Below are 15,362 nucleotides of genomic sequence, written 5' to 3' on the forward strand. Positions count from 1 at the left end.
GTAGACTTAAAAACTAAGCAGCACAATAGTCTATGTTGCCATCAGTTGTTCTAAATCCAGTTATAAAGCCAGGTATAAGAAGAGTTGCTGTTTTTCTCAACCAGGTTAGTTTTACCAGCTAGTTTGACCGTTTAATTTTGGGCATTGTTTTGTCTTTCAAATCACATGCTATTGAGATCAATACTCCATCTATTGAGATCAATGCTCCCATCTATAACAGAAGAATCACCACATCATGTAGTGTATGTCTTTAGTATAGTGGGGGTTTTTTGTTTTGTTTTTAGAGCAGTTTTTACACCCTTTTGCTTCTGGAGCAATGAACTTTACTTGCCTTTTTGAGCTAGAGGAGAAATGCTATTATTAATAGTCCCAGATTAAGTGGTCTTAATATTTGACACGGGACAGTGGATCAGTGTGTGTTGCCATTCTCTATGATTGCTTCTTCATGATGTGTTTTCCTGTAATGCTCTTCAAAAGCACTTGAAGTATTATGTTATGTTTGTGGCATACCATGCTCACTTTATTGTCTCTTCTAATTCAGGGAATAAAAATTATTCTCATTTATTCAGGGAATTTTCTTCTTTTAATGATGGGAAAAGTAGGAACGGGTTACAGGTGAAAATAAGCGCACAATTAACACAGTCAGACTCATGGGGTTTGTTGGTGCTTACTACTCCTTAATCAGTTGCAATTAACACGAGATGAGTGTTTACTCTCAATTCTCTTAATACTTGTGTAATTGACCACAATAATAAATTTACATCTATGTATGTGCTAAGGTTTTTTTGCTGTTTACACTGAAGCTTGTAAAATGTTTTGTGTGCTGTGCAGATACTTCAGATAAGAAAGCCTGAAATAAAACACAGTGACTTCAGTAGAGAAAGAAAGCAGAATTTTAAAAATCAGTGCATTTGGTGTATAAACGTGTTGAGTTAAATATCTCAGGGCTGTGGCAGAACGGAAGCCTGAAAACTACAAATTACATAGAACAGAATGGTTGCTAATTGCAGATATTTGGACTGAATTCCTGCTTTGTCACCAAATGTCAAATGAACTTTGGTTGGGTGAATTAGTCTTTGTCTCTTCCCTTTCTGTATTTAAAGGGGAAAAAAAATGGAGGGGGGGAATAATGTACTATCCTGTTCCACATGAAAAAGAGATGTATGCTAAATACATCAGAAAGTTGAGACCCTGTGGTGATGGGGCCACAGTAGTTCTGAAGATAAGGTAGTGTACAATAAAAAGATGGCTCATTCAGACTCCTTCTAAGTTTAAATGTTGTGGTTTATTTACAGTGTTCCTATTTGATATAATTTATTAAAAAAACCTTATGTTTTATAGATAAAGAGAATTTGCGAGGAAGATCAAAGGAAATTAGATGTTCACAGTTTGCTTCATAAACACGAACAAACCACTGTTTGTGGTTTCTTTCCTCTCTACTGGTGAAGGGATGATAGTAGTTCATTTCCTTGGAGAACTCACTAGTGTCTGGGAAGCCCTTTTAAGACTGTGAAAGTGAGTAGGTGTAGGTTACATCTGCCATAACGTGAAGGTGATTTGGTGCTAAGGGGAGTCTCACATCCATGCTGTGTTTTGGGTACTATTAGTTCAAAACTGCTTCTAGCTTAGCCCTGTGGACCAAAAGTCCACAAGCAATATGATGAATTAGATGTGAGCAATGGAATTAGATGTGCTTGTGAGCACTTGCTTCCAATTCAGTTTCATGTGAAGGAAATCCAGTTTCTGTGCTTTGAGATCACTAGGATGAGTACAACAAATGAGGATATCAGGAGTTTTGTTTCAAAAGTTCACTCTTGACCTTAAATGCTAATGTATAATGTAAGGTGGACACAGCCACAGCAGTGTTTAAGCTGGAAAGAAGAGATAATGCACTCACAGTTGAGTTGAGGTACTTCTGCCAAACTTTTTCCATGCAAACACTGAAAACAGTGTGCTTAATTATGTTATAATGGCACCAAGAAGTGTCCAAGTAATAACAGACCACTTTGTTCTGGACGCTGTAAAAATATAGCTGGAGAGTCTCTGCCCCCAAAGGCTTTTCAGTTTAAGTTGGAGAGGTCAAAGAGGCTGATTTGATGGAACAAGCTGAGGATTTATAACTCTCCAGCCTTGAAAATTACCTTCTCCACAGCTTTGGTACTTTCAGGTCTGTACTAGTGCGTTTAAATGAAACACGAATAAAAGGTCAGCAGCAGAGCTCTACCTCAAGTCTCTTAGGTTTCAGTTTTGTGAACTAGCTGCCACTCTGCAGTGAACAAATTTGCTTGTGCCTCTGTCATCCTTGTGCTATATTTTTCTTAGAATCTGTTTTACCACTTTACGTCTGTAAATATAAGCATGTAACTGGTGTGGATCAGTGCTTTTAGTACTTGGCATGTTCTTTAGCAAGTAATGGTTGTATACTGGATCTTGTCACTGTGTATGTGTGTGTGTGTGTGTGTGTGTAGATGTCCGTGTCATCTTCTGCATGCACAACAGCAAACAGCAGCAAATCAGAGGGGAAGTATTGACCAAACACTAAGTGTAAGGGTTGCCAAGCGTGATGCTGTTGGTTTGTGCTGCACAAGAGATCCAAGGGTCCAGAGCTACTCCTTGTACGTAGTGCTCATAAGGTGAGCGATGGCCACCAAGGTTCCAGTGGAAGCAGAAAGTTTTTTTTTATCAGAAAAGGAGGCTTAAAGCTGAGAGTTAGAGCTTGTGTTCTCTAGAAACATCTGGTTTAAAAGGTTTGGAATGTCTGTGAGGGAAAGGAAGTGGTCAGGGTGTACCTGGAGGGGAAAAACAGCTCTTCAGATGGTCAAGATCAAGCTAGTAGATTAGTTTCTTAGACTGTTTTTTCTTAGTGCACACTGAAGAACATCAGCACAAGTAATCCTGTTGTCATTGCTGCCAGTCTCTTAGTTGGATGTTTTGGTTATGAATACCACAGTGTTGCTGTGGGTTGGGGATTGGAGGGCAGAATTGTTCAGAACATCTGTGATACAGGGCGGTTGTTCTGTCTCTGCATAAAGTATTGGATTACTCCATTTAGTTGTTTGTTTTATTTACAGAAGTTATTTGTAACCAAATGCACAAGCAGATTCGCAACATTCCCTAATTACCCCTCTCTTTAAGTCAACAGTGTAATGAAAACAGCAGAAGCTGTTTAAACTTCTGTACCAAAACATAAACCAAACATAGATCTATTTTTCAAATTAGTGAAATGTTCAGTTTTAATAGGCCCTTTGGTTGCTCTTCCTGAAAGGCACTTGCTCCGTGCAGCCTGAAGTGTGTTCTGTGGTGGTCTGTAATTTCTGAAAGTACACATTAGTGGGAAATAATAGCGAGAGCTGCCAGAAGACCTATTGGCTGCATGCGTTGCTTTGTTTCACATAAGAAGACTTTTCCCCACGCTTATTTTCTGAATGCATTTTGTGTTTATAATGGGAAAGCATTCCTGTCTTGTTTGGTTTAAGAAGTTAAATAGTATAAATTTGCTGGTCACATTTACTTGCTTGAGTTAGAAAGGACCTAGTGCACTGGCAGGACTGCCAAGGCTGAGTGCTCAGGTATCCTTTAGTGGGACTTGGCACCCCTCTACTTTCATAAAATAGCATATACTTTAGGGCTTTTCTTTCTACTCTGCTTATAATCTGTGGGATCAACTGGACTTTGAAGCTTTCCATGGAATACTGGATAGCCAGCCCCTCTTTTAAGTCTGAAGCTGTTGTTTTTCCTGGTTATGGCTGTAGGACCTCAGCCATTCAGACACTGCGATAAAATGTAACAGCTTACCCAAACTCAGCAGCTTAGATCAGAGCTGCTTGTACACAAAGGGTGTGTGGTTTTCCTGCCTTAAAGAATTTTTATTTGGCGTTGAGCTATTAGGGGATAATACAACAAATGAGATGAAACGTTTTGCAGCGTAACTGTGAGGGTCTCTTCCCTCCCATGCTGAGTAATTTTCATTTGCAAATGGCAGTGGCATTCTTCAGACTATAAGATATTGTAGAACACAATATGTGAAAAGCAAAATCAGCCCTCGGGTGCATGCAGATGGCCACGCTCTAGCAAGCTCCACTCTGTCTCATTTGTCACTTCATAATACTGAGACCAGATATAAGAAGGACCACACAGAGGCTCCTTCCCCAGTATGGCGTTCCACCGGGTGTCAGCCAGCAGCACAGGGATTTCCTCAGACATGGAGAGTATCTTAGAATTATGAAGCAGTACAAATGGCTTGTGTTACTGTAACACCTAGAAATCCTAGCTGTGAACCACAGCGTGCGGAGTGCTGTGTAATCGAGAATCCAAGCAGCTGTTCTCATTGTTGTATCTTTTGAGCTCATCATAAAATAAAATTTGTGTAGTCTTATAGCAGCAGATACAGAGCTCGATCATGATTTTGCAAGCCGTGACCTGTAAATTGAACTGTCTTCCAAGGATTAGCCTGCAGCTTTCCTGTTTGCTTGTGGCAGGCCGTGCTTGGGAGAGGTGATGGCCCTGGTGTTGTGTGCAGGAGGGGTGTGCTCACCCTGTGGGGCTGATCCTGCAGGAAAGCCATGGGGGCCACAGGCAATACGACTGGTTCTAAAGCTGAAAGCATTAGCTTGATGTGGGTATGCGTTTGTAGCACGTGTAGCAAAATGACATGAAAACTTACAGCATACTCGAAAAAGCAGATAAGGAAAAAGGGGATCTTCAGCATTTGGCTGCAGGAGGACTGGTGTTTACATTTCAGAATGCACTGCGATGATTTATGAAAATGGAAAACAAATCAATTTTAGGAAGATAGCTGTCAGACTCTTAGTACAAGTCAGTGAAACAATGAGCTTTTTTTTCCTGTTAAGATATCTTTAAAAAGCAATAATTAAAAATAGCGATAAATATTTCCATTTTAGAAATATTTTCTCATACAGACACTTCCTTGCACTTGAATTGTGTTGACTGAATGGAACTTTTTTTTTCCTCCCCTCAGCAGAAAATCAACTTCTCTCTTGCCTGACCTTTTCTCACCTGCTTCCCATTTTATCCTCTCGTGGATGCAGCTTTCTCTGCAGGAAAAAGGTAGGAAATATGTTTTTTTTTTTTTTTCCAAACAGCAGGTTGTCATTGTATAATGTCACATAATAAATTGGAAATTTAAATTGATTTTTTTAAAATTAGTAATCTGAAAGCTAAAATGTTAAAAAGATGACCATTTAAAAACCAACCAAACAAACAACAAACCCCAAACCTCCACATTTTAAGTGGGAGAGAGGTATCGTGAATTGAACCCTTTAAAAAAAATAAAAATATTTATAGTTTTGCTGTGAGGAGGCTAAACTGCATTGGACTCATAATTATATTTGTCCATGCAAATGGTAGTCAAATCAGAAAATCTTCACTATTATTCCTCTTGCAGTGATTTCAATAGATATTATATTGATCTTACAGTACTCACTGCCCATTGCACAATGCTGAAAACAATTAAAGTACATCAGTACCTTTTAAAAATCACCTGCATGATTTTCAGTGAAGGAGGCCTTTTGTGAGGGATGAGGACTGGGGCATTTACACTGCAATGTCATTATTCAAACTCCTGTGACCATAAAGCTATGGAGATGGCAGTGACCTTTTAACCTTAATAAAATCAATAACGGACCATCTTAGCTTCAAGTCATCTGTTGCTCAGTTTATACATATTGCAGTAAAATATGCAGAAGGATCTGCAAAAAATAAATGTTTTTTTTTTTTTTTTTAAATCAAGATGTGTTTTGGGAGCATTGGTTAGCATTATCTATCTGTATGTTTGCAGTATTAGAGCAGAACAAACTATGCTGGGAATACATAGGCCTTTGCATTGAGTTTCTTTAAGATCTGAAAACAACTCCCTCTGATGGAGGTGCCTGAATTTCTTCAAAGGGTTCATAGTTCTGAGCTTCAGTTTTTCCCATTTCCTTTCTCTTTTCTTTACGTAATGTTTTCCCTTATGTAGAGGCTTTTCAAATAAAATTGAGGTCAGGAGAGGCAGTTTTGCTCTGGAAAATACTTCTTTGTCTTTAAAGAAAAATATACTTTTGAGCAGTGAACTCATAACTTCTTTCTGTGTAACCTTGCAAAGACTTATGTGAATATTTAATTTCACTCACATGTTCAGCCTATGGGAGTCCTTACAACTGCTGACATGTAGAGATGGGGACGCTGGGTAGCAGGAGAGATGTTATCTGATGTAAGGTTTAGGATACAGATGATCAGTTCTGATACTGAAGATGGTTTTGTCTGTCAGGTTGTCAGCTGTGTCTGTGTGGTATTTGTGTAGTTTTAGTGATGAAAGACTGTGGTGTGAATACAAAAAAGCTGAGATTTGATATATAAATTGGGACTTCTGAACATTTCTTCTTTGCTCGTTTTTTGTAACTGAGTCCACAGCTGAACAGAATGACATAATATGGGAAAAATCAGGTATTTTGTTTAAAGAAGAAAAAAAAAGGGAAAAACAGCAATAAGGCACTGAGGGGAGAGAAAATGTCTCTACGAATGCAACAGACATAAAAGAAAGTGAAGGAAAGTTAAAAATTACCATAGGGCAGGCAGGACACCTGCTAAAGAACCTTCTGCTGCCTCTCACAGCTGGAAGGAAAAATGAAAGAGATGCAAACAACTGTTCTAGAAGCATGAAATCAGCCTTTTGTCTTTTCGCCCCCTGTCCCCCCCCCTCCCCCTCCCTTTCTGAACAGTTACAGTATGCAAAATTTAGGGGAATCTCAAAGTATGCGAAGGAGAAAAAATTCAGCAGGCTCTGCATATAAAAAGCTTAGGCATGGAAGTGTGCCTCTTTGAAAACAGGAGCATGTTTGGGAGCTTCCCGGTGCATTGAAGAAAGTGGTAATTAATGCATAGTGAATGACTTCGAATGAAGGTTGAATAGGGGCATAACAATGGGAAGTTTTTTTTTTTTTTTTCCTCTAGGTTAAAGTGTTGAAAAAGGAAAGCTGTTAAAAGATGGCTACTGTGAAGCTACAACTTCAATCCTTGTCTTCTCTGACTTTGCTTTATAGACTGTGGTGGGTTTTGTTTTGTATGGGTCTCCAAATACAATGAAGTTAATTTGCACCAATTTCATTTTGTGTATGCTTTGGGTGGTTTTTTTTTCTAAGGTTTTTTTCTTTTTCATTTTTTTTTCTTTTCTTTTTTTTTTTTTTTTTTTGGCCAGGCTTGGTTCTTTGATGGTGCTTTTGAGCAAATGGTTTGCCCAAAGTTCAGATGATGTTAGCTCCATCCTCTTTTTCATTTACAACATCAAGGGGATTACAGAGAATAACTTTGTTGCCCAACATCAAGGCTATATCTTCAGGCTACTAGAAAGGTAGTTCTCAGAAAGTGTGTCTTCTAATATTTTAGAACCTCCACAGGCTTCAGATAAAACAAGTATTAAATACAAAAAGCTCACAAGGATCCCAAGGAAGGTTAAACTCACACAACCTCCTTCATGTTGAACACCTGAAATGTATTTTTTAGACTGTTGGAGTGTTATCATAGTGGAGACAGCAGTGAAGTCTTATATAACTGAAGACAGAAAGAATAAAAAACAGCACCTTGTTTAAAGACAGGCATTTTTTAATGGAACATGAGCTAAATATAATCTACTCTTGCCATTGAAAAGGGAATTTGAAAACTGAGCAAGTCATTTTGGAGGGGTCTTGAGGGCTGGTTTTTATTGGATCATAAGCTAGTATACCTGCAGATTTGCCGTGCTTGATCCAAGAACAAAATCTGTGAGCCTGAGGACTGAAGGATTGGGATATTTTGAAGAATTGAAACTAGGGAAGCTACCATGCTCATAATAATTTCCATGTGTTTCTGTTGTTCAGTGTTCTGGGCTGGAGTACGTTAAACATGGCGCCTCAATCCTTTATCATGTAAATCTTAATTAGTTCTAAGGGAGATATGGAGATAAAAACACCCTACAAAACTCCTGAAGTATGCTCTGTGTTCTGTTTTTCCAGAAGGAAATGAAGAGATTTCAATATTTCCGTACATGGTCTAGAATGATGTGTGTCCTTTCTTCTCAGAACATCCATTAGTACGCTTTTGAGAGGAAGGTGAGACATGCTGGTGAACACAAGTGAAAAGTGATCTGCTTTTGCTGCTTCCACAGAGCTGTTATCTGCCCTGGGCAAATCTCTTACCCTCTTCTGCTTAACTGCAGCAGGTGTTTTATTGCCCCCTGCTCCTTAATGTTTGTAAATGATTGTGAATTCTCACATTCTACAATAGTGCTCTGAAATGGCTGTTGTCAATATTATGGTAAAAGTTGTGTCGGTTCAGGCAGATTTTTCCTTTTTCCTTGTGTATAAATAGAAACCAGTATCTCTGGCACTCTAAATACTTACCACTCCAGCTATTTTTGCTGAACTGAAAATGCCACTGTTAATTATCTGTTGGCAGATAGATGTATCTTTTGAACTGCATGAAATTCCAGTTAGTATCTGCATTGTGATATATCTTTTGCAGTGCTAAAATGTGTGTTATGGACAATTTTCTCAACATATCTGCACATTTTTTCAGGGGTCTGTTGGCCCATCAGGGAGACCAACAGTAGTAGCAGTGTGGAGAATGAGACATGAGTTAGACTCTTTATCTCTTCTGTGCCTTTTTGGTAGACAGTCTTATTCAAACAGATGAAACAGAGCAAATCTGTAACTGGAGGAGCAGGTGAAAAGAGACTGATGCATTGTTACCTGAGAAGGTTGTGCTCTTGCATCCGTCATCCCATCGGGTATCACAACAGCTTTGCATCCTGGTAATCCTGGCAAGTTGTTGTAATCAGCAATGAGGACAGCTTTGGGTATGTTATACACTATGTATGGGATGTATGGCATTTTTCAAAGGTGTTTTATTTCAAAAATCTGTGAGCGGATATCATATAAAATGAAAGCTAGATTACTAGATCCTGCAGATAGGAGGTAAGGGCTACACTGGAATTGGCTACTGAGCACTTTTGAGTCTGTCCCTTGTGAGTCTTGAGCAGAGTTCAGTAATTTGTTTGTGCTAATTTTGTTGTTCCTCTCACTTACTGAGTACTTATTATGGAGGTAGTAAGAGCTACATGAATCATGAACAAGTACCTGTGAACTTTTAAAGTTGTAAAGTAAATAATGTAGCCTGATTTTATATGCTTGTGCATGTATATGTGCTACGTGTGCTCTGCTATAGGGTAAAGAAAAAAAAATCAGTGTCAGAAAATATCAGATGTAATGTAAGAACTCCCTCTTCTGTAAAAACTCCCAGCATATGAAATGTGCTGTAGCACTACCCATTGTGGCCCAGAAATAAAATGTTTCCTATGAATTAGAAGGAGACAGAGTTGGATTAACTGGATGACATTTCCCCATCTGTTTTTTATTTACTGTTGCCCTTTTCCCTTCACTGTAATTAGTGCATAGAGGTAACAATAGGCATATACTGCACTCTGAGCCACAAGGATGTACCAACATTTTGAGCACTTTCCATTATTTTTTTCCCAGTGACTCTTCTAAAACTCCTAGCATCTTAACTCTGCTGAAACCTATTATTTCTGTGAACTGAAGAGGCAATTTAAGGCACCTTTTCTGTTTGCAAACAATTTTCAAATATAACCTCACTATTTCTGAACTTTTCCCAAGGGCCTCATAAAATTGATAATTGTCCACTTTCCTCTAAGTGACTTGAAAAATTGAAGGTCTTACAATTTGAAATTCTGATCTGGATTTCAGGGTTCCCACCACCAACACTGCTGCTCAGAGGTGCTTAGGGTGCTCAAAGCCAGAATCCCTCTCTGCAGAGAGGGGAGCTGTTTGGAAATGATAACCCAGGGCTTCAGAGAAACTCGGTTCTCCTTTGGACTTACTTCTGCCTTTCATTTAGAGGTACTGATGCGCATAAATATCGAAGGTGACAGCTTAGTAGTAAATAAGATAGTTGAGATGGCAGATGGGCCATGCAGACACTCAGCTGGTGGCACTACAAGGGCTGGGTCGAGGTAGCAGTAGCTAGTGGTACTAGTAAGGTTATTCTGAGGATGGAAAAGGAAATAAAAATCTTCAGAGAAAAAGCTCTGAGCCTGAAGCTGTTTATCCTTGAGAAAGGATCTAGTAAGAAAAAACACTAGAACCTGGGGCAAACTTCATATGCAACCAGAAGGGGATGAATGTGATATCATCTCCACAAAAACATAAGAGCCTGAGTAGTCTGGCTGAAAATTGGAGGTTCTTAAAAAGCAAAGGTAAATTAGATAGTCCAAAATCCATAACTCTACAGGCAAGAAAAAAAACTAAAAGCCCTTTCTGGCTTAGTGTTGAAGTGAAAGCAGAGATTAGAAATAAAAAAGCAATTTATAACAGATAAAAAAAGGGACACTAACAGCATTTGATGTAGTCCAGAAGTTATGAAGTGTGGAAAGTTGAAAACAGCCACTAAAACTTCTGAGACAAATCCATGTGAAAAGGCAGCATGAAAGTTAAAAAAAAAAAGTGTTTTTTTTTTTTCTTTTTAATGAAGACCAATACAGTGGAATACCTCTGTTACTGGATGGAGGTGAGGGTTATGATTATACACACAAAAGCTTTGAATTTGTGTTCTGCAGTCAATTGAAAAAGGCCCCCCAGATGTGGTGTCCTGGTGGGGTTTTAGAAGACAGGAAGAGTGTAAACACTGCCAGCATTCAAAAGGAGCAAACAGAATTACAGTGGTAAAAACAAACTGATTCACCTGTTATCCATCTTGGGCAAAATAATCGATTTGTTAATACAAACTAATAGGTTGTATTGTTCTGTTTCTGAATAGCAAGCAAAAATTATTAGGTATCACTTCTACTGTTTCTTCATCATTGAGACTTCTCTGCTATTTCCTCCTAGTTGTGAATCCTACGTTGTGGTCAACATATGAGCAATTAAATATATGTTCCCATTCAGTGCAGTAGAAAGAAGAACATGTACTGACAAAAACATGTATAATGAACTGAAACAGACATTTTGGTCTCTATACCAAATATTGGTTGCGATGGTGCTTTTCTGGTACACACAGTTTGGGGTTTAGCATCTCCTGAAGATACTGACAATTAGATAAAGAATCCACAGTTTTCACGACTAAATAAAATGTCAGGCTGTGATAGCCCTTAAGACTTCAATCTGTAATATAAAGTAAGAACCAATTAGATTTAAAAATATATAATATGTATGTATAGTATATATGTTTATTAAGTCTGTTTCATCTCTGGTTGCTATGTCTGATTTTGTGATAACTGTACAAAATGTAATGACCTGTGCTGACTGGGAAGCTATTCTTGGACACTGCTCCCATGCTATTATTCAAATGTATGTGTATGATGTTCTGTGCTGTGTTAAAATAACATGTGTGTGGCTCTTAACAAACTACTCATCCAACTGGTCCCAGTCACAGGTCTGAAAGTGACTTAGGCTGTAGACTATTCCCAATAAGTAGTGTGCATGTGGTCCTCCTGTTTTAGACAGATAATTGATGATGTACATATGGGATGTTCTTTGTCATCCCTGGGGTAGCTGAGAAAGATACCCAACAGGTATTTGAAGACAAAGCCAGACCTTTCATGGTGGTGCACAAAGGAAAACAACAGATCAGTGGAAAAAGGCAGAGCTGTTCCTTTGGAGAAGCTGAAAAAGTGGGTTTTTAGGAAACAGTTCTTCACCAGAGAGTGATTGGGTACTGGAACAGGCTCCTTAGGGAAACGGTCATAGCACCAAGACTGTCAGAGCTCGAGAAATGGACAGTGCTCTCTGACATGAGGTTTGAATTTTGGGTGGTCTTTTGCGGGGCCAGGAGTTGGTCTTGGTCATCCTTGTGGGTCCTTTCTAACTCAGGCTATTCTGTGATTCTAATGGTCTAAGGTTCCCTTTAAGCCTCAAGCTTTAGGAAATAGACGAGATCAAATGGTGTGTCCCAGTTGGTGTGCTCTGATCCTACTAGCCGCACACCTCCAAAAAATGTGATGAAATGATTGAGATCTGACTTATGTTCTGTCACAGTACTGTTCCAGCCTGGGGGACTAACTGAGCAAGGCAGCAGGATTTGTCTGCCTGTGAAGTTCATTTTTCTGTTACATCAGTGCCGTGTTCTGTATCTCAAGGTGCATTTGTTTGACTTTTTTGCTATCTTTTCAGAACATCACAATTTCTAGTTTTGGTTTAGATTTTATTCTACACAGGATGCATACTGAAAAGCATTGCCAAGATGCAAATCTAGTGGGCAAGCAGCCATATGCAGTTACATCTGGAACACACAGATTATACAAAGATTACACAAGGAAATACAAGGAAAAGTTGTGATGTGGCCAAGGGTAGATAGATGCCCATGGATGGCTTTGGAGACAGGCTTGCTGTGTTGTAGAAGTTCTCGTGACGCTTCACAATGATGGCAGTAAATGTGTGATGAAGACGGTACAAGTTTTAGAAACAACTTTAAATACTTCACAGTCTGTATCATCTGTGAGTAAGGGAGAATGCCACGTGCCTTTTAGATGTTATTTTCTAATAGAAGGAAGGTGATGGCTAGAAAAAGATTGAACACCTGGATGTTTTAGAGTGAGAGTAACTGACTGCAGCCACATCTCAAAGTGAGGGGAGTTGCATTAACTGGAATTTGCAAGAGTACGCTGGACACAAATCACGATCTTGGCTATATGTAACAGAGGGAACAATTCCAGAATGACTATTGTATGCATCTCTTGTTGTTCCCCATCTTTTTTTTTCTTTTTTTCTTTTTTTTCCCCCATATCCCTCTTACAAATGCTTGAAGGCTTATATGAAAGTTCAAGGTTTAGGAAATCTCAGGGAAAGGGTGATGAATTTTCCACAGCCAGCCCAAGGCTTCTGGTGGGCTGAAGAAGCAAGACTTTGAGTAAGAGGACTTTTTAATTAGGTGTTTATTAGAGAATTGTGATTTTTTTTTTGTCTGAGCTGGCTTGGAGCTTGTGCTCAGGGATGTTTTTTTCAAGTTTCTTCGGTATGAAACTGTTGAATTGTGGATCTTAGAAAACTTTCTTTTTCCCTACATTTTTGAAATTTCGTTTTCATTTCTGAACCTGTTTACAGATGCCTAAAACTGAGAAAATAACCGGAGTCTTTGCATTTCAAGGCCTGCATGGAAATTCAGGTGGAATAAAAGGAAATAGTCAAGTCCAAATATTTAATGGTAAAATGTATGGATATAGTATTTGTTCTAGGAGCATGTGAAAGTGAGAGAACATCTCTACAGTAAATAAACCACACTTTGCCCATCCCTTTTGCCAATGGGATGAAATACAGACTCATTGTCAGCAGGAATGCCTTTCAGGATGGACAATAGATAATTGGATACCTACCGAGCACTTTAACAAGTGTGTCAACTGGCATCAAGTGGTGAAGCTTACGTCCTTATTCTGGGATGCAGGTATTTGTTTGGTGTAGTGCTGGTAGTGTAAGAGGTTGGACTACGTGGTGGGAACGAGGGATACCCTCAAAAGCATGTTTCCTGTTATTACCAGGAAATTACACTGTACATTGGCTGGGATAAATTAAGAAAATAACCCATATAGGATTTTAAACTAAGGGCAGAAGCCAGTGAAGCCACAGCTAGGGCAGCCAGCTGATTTAATTGTTCCTTTTTGTTTGTTTTTATGTGTTTTCTTGAGAGCTAGTACTTCTGACTCTGACACAGATCTGCTGAGCCTACTGCTTTATAATGCTCTCTTTTTTTTGTCATAAAGTTGAAGTTAGCATTTTGACTAAATAAACAACAACTTTTGAACAGAAAAAAACAGAGCACCTTTTATCAGTTATTTCTCTTCCATTGTAGTGACCTTGTGTTGTCCTCTTTTTGTCCTTTTTTTTTCTTCTCCAGTTTCTTTTGCTTCCTTTTTAAAGTCTTAGCCAAAGAGTTTTGGAGCTAAATTCAGCCCTGATGTAAAACTGCACTGTTTTTATATAGCTTCTATTGGTTTTTGCCTTGATCCTGGAAGACTCAATTTTAAAAGGTAGATATGACACAGATTCTCTTCCTTAAGGAGCTGATATATATATTTATTTTCCCTGATTCTTACTGTGGGATGCAAGGCAAGCACAAAATTGTCCTGAAATGACATTTCAACAATCAGAAGTCTTTCTTTTGTAAAATTATCACAACTAATATTTTACTTGATGGTTGCATCCAGAAAAGTCTGTGGGAGGAAATTTGCTTTGCACTTTGGACCATTCTCAGAATATAGACCAATTCCAGAATTAAACACTGGCCTGATAGTGAGCTCACGTAACGTCAGCATATTATCCTCAGCTCTTCTCAAGGGATGAAGTAGTAGTATTTCAGGAACTGACAGAAGTTTGTCTAAACTGGCCTTTCAGAACTGACCACCCAAACAGCTAAAAATTTCAGCTCTGACTTACGGTGGGCCTCTCCTTTTAGCTGTGCTGTGTTAAGCTTTGCTACACCCTAAGGCAGGTGAGGATAGTATCTCTGTTCCCTACAAGTAGGTCTTGAACCAAGTTTAGATGCAAAAATGCTGTTAAATTCTCAGAGAGACTCCAAGGGAAGCAGTGGCTGGCTTCTACTCACAGATTCAAGGTGCTAGAAGATACATGGTGATGGAGGCTGCATGAATGTAAGAACTGTTAATATACTGTTTAGATGTCATGTTACTGGGGAAAGTCTAACCCTTGCTCTCAGAAAGCTACCGTGAAGGTAGTTTGTAATATTAATTATTCTACTCGTTAATTGCCTTACCTCCAAATCTGCATGTCATTCAGCAAAGACAGCCAGAAGTGGAACAACAAACCAAGTTATGAGCAGAAAGGCAGGGCTGCTTTCGGTCAAAATATTCCTTTAATGAAATGCCATGGGGAGTAGTTGGTTAAGAGAACAAAGTCAGGTTTGTGGCAGGGCTGTCAGTAATTTGAGAGGCTGCGCATCTCTGAAGCAGAATCTTGTGGAAAGGGTAATTGCAGCAAGTGTCAATCTTAAATATAAAAAAAAGACATTGTGACCAAATGCCTCTGTCGTGTTCTGTGAGGTATCACAGTTCAAGAAATAGCCCTGAAGCATTGTGGTGTGTCAGTTATCTGGACGCTTTCATTGGGAAGTGCTAAAATTCCCAAGAGATCCAAAACATGTTGCCAAAAGTTCAACTTCTTGTAATACTACTCGATAAAGATCTAGTAGAGACGGGGGCCTTGTCAAGCCAGAGACTGCTGGTGTTTCTGGGTAAAGTGCAAGGTTTTGCATTTGGGCCGGAAGAACCCCAGGCACCTGTACAGGCTGGGAGGAGTGGTCCTTGAGAGCAGCTCGGCAGAGAAGGACCTGGGGGTCCTGATGGACGAGAGACTGAATATGAGCCA

General features: G+C 39.1%; 1 long non-coding RNA gene across 2 annotated transcripts in view; it reads left to right on the forward strand.

The window, feature by feature from the left end:
• Positions 1-9,208, forward strand: part of LOC125697519 (uncharacterized) — a 108,790-nt gene extending 99,582 nt beyond the window's left edge. The window contains exons 4-5 of one of the 2 annotated variants that reach the window (XR_007378824.1): positions 4,979-5,067; positions 7,989-9,208. This is a non-coding gene — a long non-coding RNA (uncharacterized LOC125697519). Of the gene's footprint in view, positions 1-4,978; positions 5,068-6,951; positions 7,061-7,988 lie in introns of those variants that run through there. The other variant, XR_007378825.1, reaches the window with a different exon arrangement.
• The last annotated feature ends 6,154 nt before the right edge of the window (positions 9,209-15,362 follow it).

Source organism: Lagopus muta, chromosome 9 (assembly GCF_023343835.1).
Source record: "Lagopus muta isolate bLagMut1 chromosome 9, bLagMut1 primary, whole genome shotgun sequence".
Lineage (NCBI taxonomy): Eukaryota > Metazoa > Chordata > Aves > Galliformes > Phasianidae > Lagopus > Lagopus muta.